Source organism: Carcharhinus amblyrhynchos, chromosome 12, assembly GCF_965287045.1.
Source record: "Carcharhinus amblyrhynchos chromosome 12, sCarAmb.v2.hapA, whole genome shotgun sequence".
NCBI classification, from domain to species: Eukaryota; Metazoa; Chordata; class Chondrichthyes; order Carcharhiniformes; family Carcharhinidae; genus Carcharhinus; species Carcharhinus amblyrhynchos.
In genome coordinates this window covers 73,975,297-73,992,000 of record NC_137335.1, presented here as the reverse complement: position 1 = coordinate 73,992,000, position 16,704 = coordinate 73,975,297, and the positions used below count along the sequence as shown (strand labels likewise).

Sequence of the window (16,704 nt, the reverse complement as noted above, 5' to 3'; positions counted from 1 at the left end):
CTCTCTCTGACCCCACGAACAAGCTGCAACAATGGTGAACATCGCCAGCAAGAGGAGAGCCACCACACCCGAGAAGGAAGAAAGAGAGACTACAGCCAGAATGCCAGACCAGAGCAAAGGACCAAACTACACAGACAACTACCAAGACCAGCACACAGATAAAGGCCAGTATCTGTTTGGGTATTTGTCAGTCACACACAGTTAAGTCAAGGTCTTGTATTGTACTTGAATTCTAGTATTTTCTGTAAGATAACTTATTGTTGGTCGGGTGGGTGATTATTGATTGTGTGGGTTTAAATAAATATTGTTTGTACTAATAAGACGTCTACTCAAAGTTATTTGTCCACCGTATAAGGGTTAAACAGGCTGATTTTTACAACAGTACACAGACTTCAAAAAGGCCTTTGATAGAGTGCCATACAACAGGCTTGTCAAGAAGTCAAAGCCCATGGAATAAGAGGAACAGTGGTTGCATGGATACGAAGTTGGCTGAAGGAAAGGAAGCAGAGGGAGTGGCAAACGGTTGTTTCTCAGGCTGGAGGAATTATATACTGTAGCGGGGTTTCCCTGGAGTCAGTGTTAAGGCCACTGCTTTTCTTGATCTCATTAATGACTTTTTGGCTTGGGTGTTCAGGGCACAGTTTCAAAATTTGAAGATGACACAAAATTTGGAAGTACAGGTACTATGAAATCTAAGGAAGAAAACTGATACGACTTTACAAGGAGATTGACAGGCTGGTGAAATGGGCAGACATGCTTTACAAAGAGATTTAAAGTAGAGAATTGTGACGTGAGAGCTAAGAGAGGCAATAAAAGGTACAGTTTTAATGGGGGTATAGGCACCCAAAGGTAGCAGGGCAATTTGAGAAAGTGGTTAATAAGACATGCAGAATTTATAAATATAGGGAAAGGATACAAAAGCAAGGAAACTCTGGTTTTAACACTGGTTCAGCCTCAACTGGATGACTGTGTCCAGTTGTGGGCTCTGCACATTAAGAAGGATGTGAAAGCTTTCGAGAAAGTAAAGATAAGATTCACAAGACTGGTTCCAGGAACTTCAGCTACTCAGAGGGGATAGAGTACCTGGAACTGTTCTCTTTGGAATAGAGAAGATTGGAGAAGAGTTGTTCAAAATTATGAGTGGTCTGGACAGATAGGGAGAAACTGCTTACACTGGCTGAAGAGTTGAGGAGCAGGACTCACCAATTTAAGATAATGTGGAGATGCTGGCGTTGAACTGAGGTGGGCACAGTAAGAAGTCTCACAACATCAGGTTAAAGTTCAACAGGTTTATTTGGAATCACGGACTTTCAGAGCACTGCTCCTTCATCAGGTGAGACTCACCTGATGAAGGATCCAAAGGTGACACAGGAATTTTTTTTTAAAAATTGCTCTATTCTTAAAGTTCCAAAGTCAGTGCTCAGAGTGAACTTAATCCATCTCCTTGCTTGCTCCAAAATCAACTCAAAGTCAAATTGAATCCAATTCATGGCTCCCCACAAGAGAGACAAATGAGATCTGAATTGACAAGATGAGGTTTTGCACTTGATCTTGCACTCAATCTTAGCAAAAAGGACAATTTTTCCTTTACAATGCAAACTCAATAGTGAGTTTCAAGAGAGAATTGGATAACTACCTACCTGGATAAAAAAGCTTTACGGAACTATGGGAAAAGATGGGATGGGGGAGTGGAACTAGTGGAATTGCTCTTGCAGAGAGCTGGCCTGGATAGGATCAGCTGAGTGGCCTCTGCCTGTATTGCAACCACTGTATGATGACAAAAACCCAGTATCTGGGTTAAATGCAGAACAAGGGTTCAGCTACAAAGGGTCTGACTGGTGTTGGGGGGTGGAGGGGGGGGGGGGGAGACAAACAAACAAACAGTCTTGGGTCACCAGGGTGGACAAGGCATTTCCCGATGATACAGTTTTCAAAGGCTTAACGTGGGTATAATCTGGACCAATAATCAGTGACAGTGGCACGTTACCTTACAAAGTAGAAAAAAAATCCATCAACCTGACCTGTGGTCATGTTTCAGGTGAGCATAAGGGAATGACTTGATCTTACACTTGGAAAGAGACTGCAGAAGCTCTCCCTGGGCGGCTCTGTTCAGACCACTCATTTCTGCAGGTCTTTAAACACATTTAGGGTTAGAGGTTCAAAAATGGTTCCTCAAAAAGGTGGGTGACAAGAACAAGGCCCCTACTTCTCACTACCACAGTCGTTGGCATTGTAATATAAACAGGGCCTAGTTTTAAGGCTGATAAAATTGGATATCCTAAATTAAAGAATTGAGCATATTAAAATCAAACACAGTCAAACCTCAGGCAGGCCAATTGTACAATACACAAACATGTCTGGGCCTGATTCATCAATCACCCATCAAAGATCGTTGCACCCCACTGATACTTAGCAGGAGACCATTGCACCCCATTGAAATACACCGGCCCATTGTTAGAAGCCCAAATCGGGCCAGACTTTCTGTCACTGCAAGTTCCTGCAGTTGGCTTAATCTGATAACAGGTTACATGTAAGCAGCAGCATGGAGATGGACACCTGGGGGGCAGACCCTGGTGTCCTGTCAGGCAGACATCAAGAAACCCACTGGGTATTGGGAACCCCCTCCTGAGACCTCATTGGCCGGAAGCCAGAGAAGTTTCTGGAAAGGCAAGCAGGCAGGGGATAAAGGGACACATTTTCAGACACCAGCAGCAAAGACTCAATGAAGGAAGCAACTCTTGACCATTCGGAAGACTGGCCAGAGAAGGAAGGAAGGAAAGAAAGCAAGCTGCCATCGAGACTCACCTTAATGACGACGGAGCAGAGGGACTCAGAATCGTGCCTGCAGTTTTAACCAAACCATTTTTGCGGGTGGTATACTTGAATCTGGGGTATCCTCTTGTTTTGTGTGGGTAATTTAAGGGTTAGTAGTGTTATTATTAATAAACTTGTTGAACCTTCACATGTGTTTGTTGTTTGTCCATCTTGCAAATAAGGGCACCGGGGTAAAACATTGGAATAAGCAAACTGGTCGAAAGTATCTGAGAATTAACAGGTACAACAGCACGTTTGAAAGAAAGTTTGTCCTCACTTGGCAGCCTGAGGGAGACTGACAATGATTCTTGCAGTCTCTACTCCCAGGCCCACGTGCACCGAGAGAGAGTTTCAGTTCTAATTTATACTAGAGACATAAAAGGCTGAACTTTGAAAGAGAAAACACCAGCCCTACTCCTGTAAAATTGATTTACAAAATCTTTTAACAACCCTGAAACTCCCAAAAGCATTTCTACATCTTCGATTTGCCCCTCCTGTTTAAAACCAAGAGACACTTACCGAGTCTTTACTGTTATATCCACCGGTGCACTGCCCAACACAAACACACACCCCCTCCCACCCACTTAACCCCCCTGAGTTATATTAATACGCAGAAGCCCATAAACCTTAAACTCCTTAACGATGGTTGCTAAGCTGATGCATCATGTGATGTCATGATCAAGGCATGTAAATTATGTGAGCTAAGTGAGCGATAGAGAACTCCCGTTTGTGCTTGAAATAGTTGGAGGGAGAAAGGCACATACACCCACCCACCCACACCCCCCCATGAGTGAGACAGATAAACAGATGCGCAGCACCGGAGGGGAGAGTGAACAGTGTGCTTCTGCAGAATGAAACTGACACTGCAATGCACAGCAGTCCTGCGCTCCTCTCAGTTACCCAAAGAACAAAGTACTTCTCAAAAGAACTGTCAATGATTAATCTTTCTTCTTCTCTCTTGCATGCAATTTAAGAGTTAGGCACCAAAGTTATTTATATACTTACACGGTGCAGGGGGAGAAATCAACCACGATTGTGGTCAGGACAACATTACATCCCCTCCCTCAAACCCAGTATATAACAGACACACACACACACAGAGCTGGTGGATATGACAGGGGGGAAAATCAGCCATGCCTCTGGTTAGAATGGCTGCATTATATCCCACCCCCTCAATCCTCACACATGCATGCACACACACACACACAGCTGGCAAATGTGACAATCTCTTCTCTGAAAGCACAGAGGACAACTGGTTCTTTTGGAGGTGTATGATATAAAGGCCAGTTTGCAGTGCTCCTGTTATAGCAGGGGGGGGGGGGTTGTCACGCTAATTATATATTCAACACTTGTGTCTGCCTAGCTCCACATTCTCCCAGCCCATAAGCAGTGCACTACAAATAGTGGATCCCTCTCACAGGCATTCAATCTTGTTTATACAGATCACAAGACTAAATGCCTTTAGGTTTCCTTACTACCACCTCCCCCCATATCTCTCTCTCTCTCTCTCTCGCGCGCACACACTCTCAACACATCTTGTCCAACAGCCATTCTATTTGTTATGACTGGAAATCTGAGGTACAAGATAAACAGATGATTTAAATTGTCCTGCACTCAGTCAGGTGCCTCATATTTGCACTGTGGAAAGTATTCTTTCTGGTTGTATCACAGCTTGATATGGCTCCTGCTCTGCCCAAGACCGCAAGGAACTACAAAAGGTTGTGAATGTAGCCCAATCCGTCACGCAAACCAGCCTCCTATCCATTGACTGCCTACACTTCCCACTGCCTCAGCAAAACAACCAGCATAACTAAAGACCCCACGCACACCAAACATTCTCTCTTCCACGTTCTTCTGTCGGGAAAAAGAGACAGAAATCTGCACATACCAATCGACTCAAAAACAGCTTCCCTGCTGCCATCAGACTTTTGAATAGACCTATCTTGTATTAAGTTGATCTTTCTCTATACCCTAGCTATGACTGTGACACTACATTCTGCACTCTCGCGTTTCCTTTTCTGTGAACAGTATGCTTTGTCTATATAATGCGCAAGAAACAATACTTTTCACTGTATGTTAATACATGTGACAATAATAAATCAAATCAAATATTTCTGCTCAGTCACCTAAAATAAACCATTTTCTTTTCAGTCTGGTGCTTTGTCTCTCAAGAGTGAGGTTGTTTGCAGTCTCTGCTGGGAGCTTTCCTGCAAAAGTCACTTTGTACATCTTCCAGATTTGATGCCAGTTTCTCCTCAGTCAGTCCTGGTACCTCTACTCATACATAATGGGAGGCGGTGGCGTGGTGGTATTGTCACTGGACTAGTAATCCAGAGACCCAGGCTTATGCTCTGGGAACCCGAGTTCAAATCCCACCACAGCAGATGGTAAAACATAATTCAATAAAAACCATAATTCAATAAAAACCTTGGCACTGCTGCCTCACAGCGCCAGGGACCCGGGTTCGATTCCTGGCGTGGGTCACTGTGTGGAGTTTGCATGCTCTCCCTGTACCTGCGTGGGTTTCCTCCGGGTGCTCCAGTTTCTTCTCTCAGTCCAAAAATGTGCGGGTTAGGTTGATTGCCCATGCTAAACTGACCTTTAGTGTGAGGGAGACTAGCAGGGTAAATATGTGGAGATATAAGCTGGGAGAGATTGCGATCGGTGCAGAGTTGATGGACCGACTGGCATGGCAGAGATTCTATAAAAAGACTAATGATTACCTTGCAACCAGTGTTATTCTGGCTCACTAATATCTTTTAGCTGTCATCCTTGGGTCTGGTCTGCATGTCACTCCACATCTATAGCAGTAGTGTGGTTGAGTCTTAAATCCCCCAGGGATGTGGACAATAAATGCTGACCCATGAACAAATATAAAGAAAATTCAGGAACAGATTTTAGCAGCTGCTTAGCAAGGGAAGGCTGGATTTACCGTAATTAGAGAATTGGAGTCATTTCTGATTTTGGATTTCCTGCTGAGACATATAGGATACTGAGAGGGCTTGACAGGGTAGTTGCTAAGAAGTTATTTCCCCATGTGGGAGAGTCTAGGATCAGAAGGAATAACCTCAAAGTAAATTTAGCCACTTTAGGACAGAGATGAGGAGGAATTCCTTCTCATAAAGGGTAGTGAATCTGTGGAATTCTTTACTGCAGAGAGCTATAAGAGGCCGGGACACTAAGTATGATGAGATAAACAGATTGTTAATCAGTAAAAGAATCAAGGGTTATGTGTAAGAGGCCGGAAAGTGGATTACTCTATCAAATCAGTCATGATCTCATTGAATGGCAGAGCAGACTCAATGGGCCAAATGGCCTACTTCTGCTCCTACGTTTTACAGACATTTTCCTGACACCCAGTCCCTTGCTTAGACACTGACTGCTTCAAAGGTATGGGGCACAGGGAAATTTCAGGATTTGTGCATCGGGTCTAATATCCAGACATCCGTGTGCTTTTGCTGGATACCTGGCCCATCCCTACCCTGGCTGCAGAGCACTTGTATTGTAGTGCTGTGTTGTGTGTTTGAGATAACTGATCTATGCTCACTGTGCTTGATTGATTAAGTCTGGGCATTTATTCAGAGCAAAGCAAACAGATTGGCAGCTGAGCTGTAAGCGGGAGTGCAGATACTTTGCGGTGGTGGAGCTATTTCAAAACTCTTGTAAAATAAACCTAGAAATTCGGTGCTATCTCTGTTTTGCTCTGAGATATATAAAATATGCACAGAAACAAATGCCACACCGTGATCCCACCTTCAATCTATCCTCAATGATATGCAGACAGTAAATAACTGAGCCAGTGGCTACAAGTGTGAAATTGAATCATTCCCACCCTCTTCTTGCCATTTCTCAATTTGCCTGGCCAGATTGCACCGGTTACGAGGATAAAATTGGTGTGAGACGAGAAGGAGAAAGTGAGAGGCGCAGGGTAACTTTAAATGGTAACAGGAATTACAATTTTGAACCTGCTATTACTGCACTGGTGATTGTCTGCTTGCCCAGTAAGTCCCGGATGCATGTAAAGCTCATGCTAAGCACATGTTGGCCTGCTGCATGAACATCAATGAACAAGTATGGGCTAAACATGGATCATAATCCAGTACTCCTGTGAGGGCTATTGAATCAAGCCCCCATTGACTTTGATGTGGAGATGGCGGCCTTGGACTGGGGGTGGGCTCAGTAAAAAGTCTCACAACACCAGGTTTATTTAAAATCAAGAGCTTTCGGAGCGCTGCTCCTTCATCAGGCCAGTGGAGGTAGGTTCACAAACAGGGCATATATAGGCATAGACACAACTGCAAAGTAATTACAGTTTGGAATGTAAAGAATAGTTGGAATGTGAGTCTTTATAGGTAACCAAGTCTTTGCAGGTACAAACAGTATGGAGTGGAGAGAGGGATAATCACAGGTTAAAGAGGTGTGAATTGTCTCAAGCCCAAACAGTTTGTAAGAATTTGCAAGCCCAGGCCAAATGGCAGGGGTTACATTTAGTGTGACGTGAACCCAAGATCCCGGTTGAGGCTAACTTAGCTACTGGTTGGTCTTTAACCTGGTGTTGAGAGACTTCTTACTGTGCCCATTGACTCTGATAACAGAGTGTGCACGTGTGCGTGTGCACATGCAAGAATGTGCGCCCGTGTGTGCGAGAGCATCTGAGTGTGTGTGTGTGTGTGTGTGTGCGCGTGCGCGCATGTATACGTGTATCAGCGTGAGGTGTGTACGAGTATCTGCGTGCATGAGCTTTTCCTTTTCCAATCTATTTAAACTCAAGAAACACAAGCCACACTCGTACTATTTCCATCATTGAAACATGTAAACCCTGGTATTCCAGTGCATCTGCTCTGTACTTCCTCCAGGGCCAAATATTCCTGAAGTTTGGCTCCAAAACTGAACCCAATATGCTAAATGAGTTGGATCATGACTTTGTGCAACTGAAGCATCACTTCCTCAATACCATCTTAAAGATAAAGGCCAACATTCCTTTAGCCTTGGGTAAAAATTATGCGCTAGTTCGCCAGCTTTCCATGATCTGCGTACGCAAACCCTCAAATTTCCACGCTCCTCCACAGTTTCTAGTCTCTCACTAGGGGACACTGCAATTTCTTTTTCTTAGATTTAAAATGGGACATGTCACACTTCCCTGTATTGAACTGTATCTGCCACAGGTTTGCCCACTCACTCATTCAGCCTGAGTTCCTTTGCCACTTCTTGCTTTTATCGACACACCACTTGTCGCGTTCTACCAATGGGAGTGCAACAAACTCTCGTTGTTTGCTACTTTCTAACAGAAACCAGGTGATCATAGAAACATAGAAAGTAACATCAGATGGAGGCCATTTGGCCCTTCGTGCTTGCTCCGCCATTCATTACAATCATAGCTGATCATCCTACTCAATAGCCTAATCCTGCTATTATCAGGAATAAGAATCCCGGTGAGCTTCACCTCTTTGAATACTAGGTTTTAACGTTTATTTATTAGAGTCATAAGTAGGCTTACGTTAACACTGCAATGAAGCTACTGTGAAAATCCCCTAGTCGCCTGTTCGGGGACACTGAGGGAGAATTTAGCATGGTCGACGCACCTAATCAGCATGTCTTTTAGACTGTGAAAGAAAATGGAGCGTGGAGGAAACCCACGCAAACACATGAAGAATGTGCAGACTCCACACAGACCAAGCTGGGAATTGAACTCGGTTGCCTGGCGCTGTGTTAACCACTGGGCTACTGTGCCACCAGTGGTGATATTACTTGTATTTCCACACTGGTTGAGATTATCTACCTCAGTCACAGGGATCCTGAATCCAAGCTGGAGATGTCTTGGCCGATGTGGCTTCTTTATACATTGCTGGCACTGGATCAGCCATTCTAACTGTTCAAGAGACGGCTTCGGTTAAACATCACAGTAAACACTGAGTAGCTGCTGTGATTTTCCTCTTCTGGGTTACGAGTCGAGATATCTTTCACTTCCCCTTGCCAGTGCTCTTGGTCAGAAAGAAATACCGCCTGTCTGAACGGAAACAATGCACCCTTGTGCTCTTCAAAGCATTTCCAGCATTTGGTATAATCTTACCTACATGGGGAGGAGAAATCCATTGGTTCCAGGTCCTGGAGCTTGCAACAATTTAATAAGAACTTAATAAGATTTGATTGAACAGAAGAACACTAAACTAACAAAAGCCACTCTGTGTAAATCACAAGCTTGCGGTCTTCCACAATCATGAATGCACATATGATCTTACCAGCAGTGATTTATGGTTGGGAGCCACGAGGGAGCCACTCATGACGTTTTGTACATATGCTCCGCACTTGGGTAACATTCTTCTAGCATTAAGCTCTGTCCTTGAATAATAATGGAAAATCGGAGTGGCTGGTCGAAACAGAAATTTATTTCTATAACTTTCACTATCTCAAATAGTGGATCATAAAAAGTGAATGGCAGGTTTCAGGTGTCCATAGCTTTTCTGAATTCCCAAAACATAGAAACTAGAACAGGGTGGCACAATGGTTAGCACCACTGCCTCACAGCGCCAGGGACCCGGATTCAATTCCAGGCTTGGATCGCTTTCTGTATGGAGTTCTTCCCGTGTCTGCGTGGGTTTCCTCTGGGTGCTCTGCTTTCCTGCCACAGTCTGAAAGATGTGCTGGTTAGGTGCATTGGCCATGCTAAATTCTCCCTCAATATACCCAAACAGGCACCAGAGTGTGGCGACTAGGGGGATTTTCACAATAACTTCATTGCAATGTCAATCCAAAGAACAGGCCCTTCGGCCCTCCAAGCCTGCGCCGCTCATGTGCCCAACTAGATCATTCGTTTGTATCCCTCTATTCTCAGTCTGTCCATGTGGCTAAGTCTTAAACAATCCCAGCATGTCCGCCTCAACCACCTTGCTTGGCAGTTCATTCCAGGCCCTCACCATCCTCTGTGCAAAATACGTCCCCCTGACATGTGTTGAACCTTGGCCCCTTAACGTTGAACTTGTGGCCCCTTGTGTCCGTCACCTCCGATCTGGGAAAGAGCTTCCCACTGTTCACCCTATCTATGCCCTTCACAATTTTATATACTTCTCCTAATGAAGTCACCCCCTCATCCTAATGAAGTCTACCTGTGACACTAATAATTAAATTTTAAACTTAGAAGCAGGAATAGGCCATTTGGCCCTTCAAGCTTGCTATGGCATTCATCTCGATCATGGCTGATCATTGCATTCAAAATCCTGATTCCCCCCCCTATCCCTTGTCCCTTTAGCCTCAAGAGTGATACCTAATTTCTTCTTGAAGCAACAAAAATAAATTCACCAATCGCACACTCCTAATGGAGATTCCTGCTTGAAGGGAGCACTGGAGCCAGGGATTTTTTTTCCCCCCAATTCATCCATGGGATATGGGCATCGCTGGCTAGGCCAGCATTTATTGCCCATCCCTAGTTGCCCTTGAGAAGGTGAGAGATCCTGCAGTCCATGTGCTGAGTCACAATGGCCATTAGGGATGGAACGAGTGACTCTTAAATGCCCTCTGAAATGGACTGGCAAGCCACTCAGTTGTATCAATCATTTTGCTGTGGCTCTGGAGTCACATGTAGGCCAGATCAGGTAAGGACGGCAGATTTCCTTCCCTAAAAGGACATTAGTGAACCAGATGGCTTTTCTGACAATGATTTCACAGGCATCAGTAGCTTCTTAATTCCGGCTTTCTTTTTTAAATCAAATTCAAATTCTACTATCTGCCATGGCAGGAATGGTACTCGGTGTCCCCAGAATATTAGTTGAATTTCTAGGTTAATAGTCAATCCAGGATACTGCGAGTCCTGGATAGAGTGGACATGGAGAGGATGTTTCCACTAGTAGGAAAAACTAGGACCAGAGGGCACAAAGTCAGGCTAAAGGGATGATGCTTTAAAACAGGGATATCCTGGCTGATATTTTTGTCCTCTCCGTTCTCCTACCCTATCTCCATAATCCCTGATCCCCTTATTAATCAAGAACCTATCTATCTGTCTTAAAGACACTCAATGACCTGGCCTCCACAGCCTTCTGTGGCAAGAGTTCCACAGATTCACCACTTTCTGATTGAAGAAATTCCTCCTCTGTTTTAAGGGATCGTCCCGTTAGCCTGAGGTTGTACCCTAATAGGATGTTATACTGTAATCCGGGAAGTCAGTTGCAGGAGGATAGAACCACAGCCAATCTTTATAAACATGTCTTTACAGAGTTACACAATACAAGCACGCACCTCCTAACCCATCAACTACTTCCATCTATTTACAGGGACACAAGCGAATCCCCAACTAAAGTCAACCACTAGGATACAGTTATATACAATGAGTATGCAACTAACAATGAAACTTCTTTGATTTGACTTATTGTCACATGTATTATCACAGAGTGAAAAATATTGTTCCATGTGCTATACAGACAAAATATACCATTCAATTAGGAAGGAAACAAGAGAGTACAGAATGTAGCGTTACAGTCATGGCTAGGGTGTAGAAAAAGAAATCAACTTAATACGAGGTAGGTCCATTCAAAAGTCTGATGGCAGTAGGGAAGAAGCTGTTCTCGAGTCGGTTGGTACGTGACTTCAGACTTCTGTATCTTTTTCCCTGAAGGAAGGTGGTGGAAGGGAGAATGTCCGGGGTGCATGGGGTCCTTAATTATGCTGGCTGCTTTGCCGAGGCAGCAAGAGGTGTAGACAGAGTCAATGGATGGGAGGCTGTTTCGTGTGATGGATTGGGCTACATTCACCACCTGGAGACTAATGACAACAGTGGGATCAAATTCCATGTTAATCGGCTCTCATTACAGGAAGGAACAGAGATACCTGTAATGTGAGCTTTCCAAATCTGCCATAATAACCTGGACAGAAACTCTGGAGCAAAATTGCCCACGGCTATCACGTTTTCAGAAAGTAAAGCCCCTGTCCGATAAACCTTCTTTGGGACCATCACAGACAAATATAGAAGTGTAGAAACTAGAAGCAGGAGAAGGCCATTTGGCCCTTCAAACCTGCCCAGCCATTCATTTTGATCATAGCTGATCATCAAATTCAATATCCTGATCCCCCTTCTCTCCAATATCCTTTAAGCCCCAAGAGCTATATCTAATTTCTTCTTGAAATCAATCGTTTTAGCCTCAACTACATTCCGTGGTAGTGAATTCATCACCCTCTCAGTGAAGAAATTTCTCCTCACCTCAGTTCTTTATCCTCAAACTATGACCCCTAATTCTGGACTCCCTCACCATCGGGAACATTCTTTCCAAATCTACCCTGATTAGAATTTGTAAAGTTTCTATGAGATCCACCTCTCATACTTCTAAAATCCAATGAATACAATCTTAACCAATTTAGTCTCTCCTCATATGACAGACTTACCATCCCAGGAATTAGCCTGGTAAACCTTTGCTGTCCTTCTATAGCGAGGAAATTCCTCCACAGATAAGGACACTAAAACTGCACACAATACTCCAGGTGTGGCCTCACCAACGCCCTATACAATTGCAGTTAAAGTATCCAGTGAAATTCCCTATGCATAATTTTCAGAACATTCAGGAAGCTTTTCACACAGGTTCCACATGACAGGCTTCTAATTAAGCTAAAAGGCATAGCAATACGAAGTGACACATGGGGCTAAATGACAAGTTGGTTAACAGTAAAATGAGATGTGTAACATGAGACTCTGAGGCCTTGCCGAAAAGGACTCCCACATCCAGCAATGCATGGACACCATCTGTTTCATAGGAATGATCTTTGGATACAGAAACAAAATGTAATCTTGACAGTTTTGCTGCTGGTTCTACATCTTGAGTGACAGGGGATTTAAGTAAAGCATTGCAGAGAGATTTGGATCAGATGTGGAACTGGGGAGACAAATGATACCTGAAATTTAACACAGAGAACGGCAATAATGTGCATTCATCTGGGATGTATTCAAAACGGACAGATTATGAATTGAAATTATGAGCACAAATGGAATTCTCCGGCCATTCACGTCTCACCATCGCTACCCGTGAGAATTTGGCGCTTGGACAAAACTTCGATCACTGCAGCGGGATCGGAGAATCCCGGCTGCAGACGAGGTCAGAGAATATATTCACTGGGTGACGTTCTCCGGCCTCCCAGCCGCTGGCGGGAGGTGGCGCGTTGTTTGCTAATGGCCGAATTCTCTGGTGCTGCCACTGCCAACAGTAATTCCCAATGACATCACCCCACGCCGGTGAGGGTGCGCTGTCGGCGGGACTGGAGAATCTCACCAGTGTGAATGGCCGGAGAATTCTAGCCGTTGATTTTGTGCGATGGTGGAAATCAGGTAACATTGAGTTGGTAGTCCATTTTACATCTTCCCTCATTGCCATTTCCACTGAATTCACCCTGCATCTCCCATGGTTCCACCGGGAGCACTCTCCGCCAGAGAGATGAAGGTTTGAGTCCCACTTCAACACCCTTGCCTGACATTCCAGTGCACTATCACAGAATAGTGCAGCGCAGTAGAGGCCCTTTGGCCCATCGAGTCTGCACCGATGCATGAAAGGCCCTGACCTGCTCACCTAAACCCACTTGCCAACACTTAGCCCATAGCCTTGAATGGTATGGCGTACCAATTACTCATCCAGATACTTTTTAAAGGATGTGAGGCATTCCACCTCCACCACCTCCCAGGCAATGCATTCCAGACCGTCACCACCCTCTGGGCAAAAAAACTTTTCCTCAAATCCCCCCTAAACCTCCCACCCACCACTTGTGTCCCCTCGTAACTGACCCTTCAGCTAAGGGGAACACCTGCTCCCTATCCATGCCCCTTATAATCTTGAACGCCTCAATCAGGTCGTCCCTCAGCCTTCTTTGCTCCAGTGAAAACAACCCAAGCCTATTCAACCTCTCTTTATAACTTAAATGTTCCATCTGAAGCAACATCCTGGTGAATCTCCTCTGTACCCCCTCCAGTGCGTTCACATCCTTCCTATAATGTGGCGACCAGAACTACACACAGTATTGGAGCTGTGGCCTCAAAGTTCTATATAACTCCATCATGACCTCTCTGCTTTTGTAATCCATACTCCAATTGATAAAGGTGAGTGTGCCATATGCCTTTTCACACCTATTAACCTGCCTTTCCGCCTTCAGAGACCTACGGACAAACACACCAAGGTCCCTTCGTTCTTCAGATCTTCCCAGTGTCAGACCTTTCACAGTGTACTTCCTTGCCAAATTACTCCTTCCAAAGCGCATCACCTCACACTCTTCAAGGTTAACCTCCATCTGCCAATTATCAGCCCAGTTGACCATCTCATCTATAATCTTCCGATAACCCAAAACACTCAACCTCACTGTTAACCACCCGGCCAATCTTTGTGTGATCGGCAAACTTACTGATCCCCACTCTCCACATAGTCATCTATGTCATTTATATGAATGACGAACAATACAGGGCCCAGCATTGCGGCATGCCACTGATTACTGACCTCCAGTCACCAAAACAGTTGTCTGCTTTGCTGCTGGTTCTACATCATGAGTGACAGGGGATTTAAGTAAAGCATTGCAGAGAGATTTGGATCAGATGTGGAACTGGGGAGACAAATGATACCTGAAATTTAACACAGAATGGCAATAATGTGCATTCATCTGGGATGTGCTCAAAGTGGACAGATTATGACTTGAAATTATGAGCACAAATGGAACTCTCCGGCCATTCGCGTCTCACCATCACTGCCTGTGAGAATTTGGCGCTCGGACAAAACTTTGATCACCACCTCTGTCTCCTACTGCTAAGCCAATTATGAATCCACCTTACTATATCACCCCGTATCCCATGTGCATTAGTCTCCTTAATAAGTCTCTTTGTCAAAGGCTTTGCTGAACTTCATGTAAACTACATCAACTGCAATAACCCTCATCCACACACTTAGCTACAAGCTCAAAAAAAATTTGTAAGGCATGACCTCCCTTTGACAAAGCCCTGATCAAACCTCGCCTCTCCAAATGGAGATAGATGTGAGACTCACTGGCCAGTAGTTCTCTGGCTTGTCTCTGCAACTTTTCTTAACTAGTGGGACCACATTAGCTGTTCTCCAGTCCTCTGATACCTCCCCGGTGGCCAGTGAGGAATTAAAAATTTGGGTCAGTACGAAGGAGTGCTGCACAGTCAGAGGCACTGTAATTCAATAAGATATTAAACCATCATCCCATCAATTCTCAAATCCTATTTTGAAAAAGGACAGGTTAGTTATCCCCTCCATGCACCCCCCACCCCCAAATGGTCTGATCAATATTAACCTATCAAATCAACATCACAAAAAAATCAGATATTTTAGCCATTTTCACATTGCTGTCTGTAGGAACTGGCTGTGTTGCTGCATTTCCCACATTACAACAGCGACAACACTTCCAAAATATCTTAATAACCGTAAGGCAATTTGGGACACATTATGGATGTGTAGCACAGTGGTTAACATTGCTGCTTCACAGTGCCAGAGAACCAGGTAACAGGAACATGGGAGCTTAGTAGCAGGAGCAGGCCATTCAGCCCTTCAATACTGTTCGGCCATTTAATGACCAAACTGGTTGTGTCTCAACTCCACTTTGCTGGCTGACCTCCCGTGACCCTTGACCATCAAAAAAAAGCACAGCAGCCAATATGCAGACAGCAAACTCCCACAAACAGCAACAGAACAATGACCCGATAGTCTGTTTTTTTGTGAGGTTCACTGAAGGATAAATATTGACCAGGACACTGGGGATAATTCCCCCACTCTTCCTCAAAATTGTGCATTGGATCTTTTGTACTCAACAGGGCAGGATAATGGGGCTTCAGCACCTGAAAGACAGCACCTCCAACAACGCAGCACTCCCTCAGTACTGCACTGGATTGTCAGTTCTGATTTTGGTACTCAAGTGCTGGACTGGGACATGAATCTAGAACCTTTTTGAAGCAAGATGGGAGGCAATGATCCAGTGGTATTATCACTAGACTATTAATCCAGAAACTAAGCCAATGTTCTAGAAGCCCAGGTTCGAATCCCGCCAGAGCAGATGGAATTTGAGTTCAAAGGAAGCCAATTCGGCCTATTACGTTTGCACCAATTCTCTGACAGTGCATCCTTCCCAGCCCCGTAACACCACTTATTTACCCCGTTAATCCCCCTGACCAACACATCTCTGGACACTAAGGGTCAATTTACTGTGGCCAATCCACCTAACCATCATGTCTTTCAGACTGTGAAAGGAACCCGGAGTACCTGGAGGAAACCCACACTGACATGGGGAGAACGTGCAGAGTCTGTACAGATCCTGACCCAAGCTGGAAATCGAATTCAGGCCTCTGGCTCTGTGAGGCAGCTGTGCTAACCACTGTGCCACCATGAAAGATGCGTTCAACTTTACTAAATCATCTCCCAAGCTGTTTCCCCCTTCTTTTGAAGGGCCTTGATGTGTTATGCTATGTTTTAATGCAATGAATTAACGTAAATTCATGTTCTGGATTAAGACAGTCTACCTTACCTCATTGGCCAGCTTGTTTGCACACAAAGCCATTTTTTATATTTTGTTTCAAATGTGATTCACCACCTTTGTCACATCATCTTGCTAGCGAATCAAACCAAATGTCCTAGGGGCCAGTGGATAGGTTTACAACTAATTACTCAACGTTGGTACATTCCAGGCTGATGGTACTTTACTGAGGGAGTGCTGCTCTGTCAAGAGATGCTGAGTGAGATTTTCCGGCCTCCCAGACGTGTGTTTCCCGCCAGTGGGAGGTGGCGCATTGTTTGGTAGCGGCAGGATTCCTTGGTACCATCACTGTCAATGGGAATTCCCATTGATATCAACCCATGACGGCAGGAAACCCACAGGCTGTGGTGAGCTGCCGGCAGGATTGGAGAATCCCGCCAACATGAACGG

The 16,704-nt window shown here is 44.7% G+C and overlaps 1 protein-coding gene across 7 annotated transcripts in view; it reads right to left on the bottom strand.

Annotated features, from left to right (window-relative positions):
• The window catches only part of rasgrp3 (RAS guanyl releasing protein 3 (calcium and DAG-regulated)), a 116,294-nt gene that overhangs the window by 80,607 nt on the left and 18,983 nt on the right, over positions 1-16,704 (bottom strand). Inside the window, exon 2 of one of the 7 annotated variants that reach the window (XM_080200729.1) lies at positions 8,594-8,884. The exons of 4 other annotated variants lie outside the window; for them this stretch is intronic. The gene's annotated coding sequence lies outside the window, so the exon portion shown is untranslated. Of the gene's footprint in view, positions 1-3,333; positions 3,389-3,819; positions 3,999-8,593; positions 8,885-16,704 lie in introns of those variants that run through there. 2 more of the 7 variants (XM_080200726.1, XM_080200730.1) reach the window with 2 other exon arrangements.